Source organism: Callospermophilus lateralis, unplaced genomic scaffold (assembly GCF_048772815.1).
Source record: "Callospermophilus lateralis isolate mCalLat2 unplaced genomic scaffold, mCalLat2.hap1 Scaffold_2669, whole genome shotgun sequence".
In the NCBI taxonomy this organism is placed as follows: Eukaryota; Metazoa; Chordata; class Mammalia; order Rodentia; family Sciuridae; genus Callospermophilus; species Callospermophilus lateralis.
In genome coordinates, this window is record NW_027513419.1 from 98,270 (window position 1) to 102,432 (window position 4,163).

A 4,163-nucleotide genomic window follows, 5' to 3' on the forward strand; every position below is an offset into this window, starting at 1 on the left:
TCACTCAACATTCTATCATTCCTTTCTAATATTTGCCATTTTGTAAGTGTGAAATTTAAAACTTGAAATTTATATATAATGATGGGTCTATGCAGTTTTTTTCTGTGACTATTCAAATAAAATACTATCACAAAAATAAGATCGCACAACCAATATCTTTTTTTTAAACCCAGGAAAATGACAAAAGTATCACTGAACCATAGTCTCAATTAATTTTAAATTCATAGAACAGCTGTGAATGTTAGAGCCATAGAGATTTTTCCAGGACCCCTGTGAATTATCTGTCATGGTTAAAGGAAGCATAACAATTTGCCACAGGTATACCCACAGAGTATGAACTCATAGGGAAGAGAAGAAAGAAAGTGGCATGGTTAGAAAAAAAATATGATTGGAGAAAGCTGCACGGGGAAAGGAGATAAGGTTGTAGAAGAGGTAGAGTTCAGAGGAAAGATAATGAGAGCACAGACAGAAGAGTTGAGCTATGAGGAGATTAGGTTTACAAAGCAAGATCTGTATCCATGACTCAAATCTCAGAGAAGAACATTTTTACACATCAAAGAGCTGCAAAGAAATGGTTTACTTTTAATTGAATTTGAAGGCAACAATAAAATATCAGTGTTGTGGCTACTACCTAGGTGTCTGATATGGTATGATTATAATTCCTGAATGGAATCATCATCCAACTGTATTTCTCCAAAGAATAAAAACAAATAGAGCAGAGCTAACACTGCTTCAGTTGTTACTGACAGCTCACATTTTAGCTTGTAAAATTAATACTAGCTAGAAAGGCTGACTTTTCCTATAAATGTAACAAATAATTTACAACATTTTGATGATCATATTCTGACAGATTGTATGTGTTAATTGCATGAACTACACTTACAGAGCATTTATCCATTTTGCTATTAATCCAACACAAGTTATATTTGATGTTAAGGTAAAAGAGAGAAATGGATTTCTAATGCAAACTGGGGATTATGGAAAGCCACTGAGAAGTGGTGTCAAGAATTGAATCTTAACTAATAGTACTTTCTCCATAAATGGAAGAATTGTTAGGAAGTGTTCAGAAAGAACTTTCCTAAGGTCTTATGTCTTCAAATATTTCAGTGTCTAAAAATATAGTATCTATGGGCAAGTGCAGACAGTTTAATATAATTCAAGCTATGTATGCAATATGGAGTGGAAGGTTAGGTTAAAGATTAAGATAAGAACCTTACATGGCCTGGCTCAGCAGACACTAAGATTTTAAGATGGCATTAGTCATGCCAGTGAAAGAGAAGAAACCCATGGATGTCAAACTAGGGGAGTGCCCAAGGTGGATATTGATGTGGGATTTTTCCCCTAAAGGCATTTGCTGAGCATTTCAGAGAGGTTACTACCAGTGTTACAAGTACGTCAACGTGAAGAAGGGGAGCATTGCAGGTGTCAACATGGTGATGGCAGCATGCTGCTTTTCAGCTACTGCCTTTCTTAACAGTACCTCAAGCATGAGTGGTGATGCAAGTACCAATGAAGAGGCGTCAGTGTGGAGAGTATACTATGTACTCCTGATTGGGACTGCCTCCAGTATGAAAGTGGCCTCATGGCTGAATTCTTTCATATCCTGAGTATTAACACCAAATAAAGGTGACTGGTTAAAAAAATTAAGATTTCTTTGTTGTTTGTTTATGTTTATATAAGAAATAAAAATCCAAAACCTAGTGGCTTAAAACAATGAAAACATTTAGAAATCTGGTTTTTGAATAGGGCATGGCAAAAAAAATTCACCTCTACTCTACTTAGTAACAACACTCAGAATCCTCTGTAGTCCCCAGTATTCAGTTGTTGGGCAGGTAGATGATGCTGGCTGTCACTTGAAACCTCAACTGGGACTGTGATTAGAATCTGTTCTGGTTGATGCTAGGTTCTATTGTATGTTTTGTCTTTTATAACCCAGTCTTATAATCATACCATGTTCTTTCACTACTTATTATTCATTAGAAGTGAGTCACTAAATCTAATCTATATTCTTGAAAGGCAAATTAGACTTTGTATTTCAGTGTATAAATGACAACAGCAGGTTGCTAGAAAAGTCTTTTAAAAAGAATATTTTGGCATAATCATCTTCAAGGAAAAAAAAACTCATACAACTGCTTAGTTTAAAACTAAGAATAATACATGGATCCCAGTGGTTTTTAAACAGATAGGAAGCATTATAAGACATGTGGCATAGAGAGCTCTGTCTGGCAATTTTAGGAGAAATGATAAGCTAGAGCTTGCATGTAATGGAAGAAAGTTCAGTTAAAAAGCCATTGCAGAAGGTAGTGATGATGCTTTGGATTAAGTGAATGCAGGAACAAAGTTTAGAGGATCAAGTACTACTAGGAGAGAAGATCTGCAAAGGTAAATGCTAGAGACAGAACACAACATGTTGATGCAGTTTGGAAATAATCTTAGCATAAGTGATAAAAACAGAAGGAAGAGGGTAGATTTAAACAATTTCCAAAGTTAATGAAACATTGGAAATGTAAGAATGCAAACACAGAGAATATTGACCAAAGACATGTGACAAGACATGTGAACAGCCAGAGGAAGAAACTGTAAACCTAATGCATTGTTGTATTTATTTAATTTTTTACTATGTTTTAAAATAGTTGAGGATGAGATTTAATTGAATGAGGCTGAATTCACTTTGGAAGAACCAGATTGTGTAGAATACAGAGGAATGATTCATTTTTGGACAGCTACTGAGACTGATAGAAAGTTGGAAAGATAAGATGTAGGTTAGTGGGAAAAGATTTGTTGAGGAGGGGAATCTACTCAAGAATATTGTGCAAATTACTAAATTTGGAGAAAACATAAGTGAGCAATGGAATTGCTGCATATGTCAAGAAATAAGGTACATGTGCAGGAAATTTTTCTTTTTTTTCTCCTTGACTCTGGTATGATGAACTGCATGAAAATTAGATCATTCCTTAACTTTCTGCCTTCATTCTGTAATTCGGGGGTAAAAGAAAATGGATGCTATATTGTAAATGACCTAATTAATAGAAAACACTTTGATGCCTCACACATAAAATTTCTCTATAATCATTAGTCAATTTATAAAATCAAAGAAAATGATTCTACAAGACAAAAGGCACTTTGAGCATATAAATAAAAGCAAAACAGAATAATACGTGGCTACAGGACCATGTCTGCATTAAAACTATGTTGTGTAATGATGTCCATCTCATTCACCATCTTTGTACAACCAGAGATATAAAAAAAATTGTGGTTATATGTGTAATATAAATTGTAATGCATTCTGCTGTCATATAGAACAAATTAAAACTTAATTTTTTTTAAATATGATAGTAGATAGTAGAGCTGTGTTGGATCTACCCTTTGGGGAAATATTATTATCAGAAAAATTCTAAAGAAGTTGAACATCACCCAAATAGTAGAAAAATGTAGACCCACTTTAATGTGATTAAAATATTTCTAAAAATATTACTAAACATAGTGTTTAATAATGAACATATGGGTAGTTTTCTAAATTTCCCAAATACAATCATAGCTTAAAATAACATTTTTTCTTAACATTATGGAGATTAATATTAAATGTCTTTCAAAACAGCATCTAAGTAAATACAGTTGGTGATTTCTATTGTCATCGTTTTTAATTGAATGACAATGAATAATTGATTTTCTTGGTTCTCAATTGACTCATTTTTTAGATATTTCATATTTTGAAGGGCAATTCTTCAAGAAAAAAGGAAACAATAAATTCAACATAAAAAGGTATATAGATATTAATGTTGATTATCTGATGTTAGATGTGTTCAAATTTCAAAAGTGTTAAAGTGCAAAACAAAACAAGAATGGATCACACACAGTGAATAGAAAAAATTATTTTGTCTGTGTGTGGTTACTGTGAATTTCTGTAGTGTCTTTGGCTTCATTGATCATTGTGGATCCCAGCTTGATTGCAAACTTAGAGAGAGAGAGATGAGAGAGAGAGAGAGAGAGAGAGAGAGAGAGAGAGAGAGAGAGAGAGAGAGAGAGAGAGAGAGAGAGAGAGAGAGAGAGAGAGATTTTCAGAGATTGAATTTCAAAACTTATTTTGTTGTATAAAAAGATGTCTATTCAGATTTTAGGGATTGTTTTGTTTTCCCAAATTATTATCATTATTCCAATATCTC

The 4,163-nt window shown here is 33.3% G+C and overlaps 1 pseudogene; it reads left to right on the top strand.

Moving 5' to 3' along the window:
* Positions 1-1,250: 1,250 nt before the first annotated feature.
* On the top strand, positions 1,251-1,498 carry LOC143640438 (ATP synthase F(0) complex subunit f, mitochondrial pseudogene; annotated as a pseudogene).
* Positions 1,499-4,163: the final 2,665 nt, after the last annotated feature.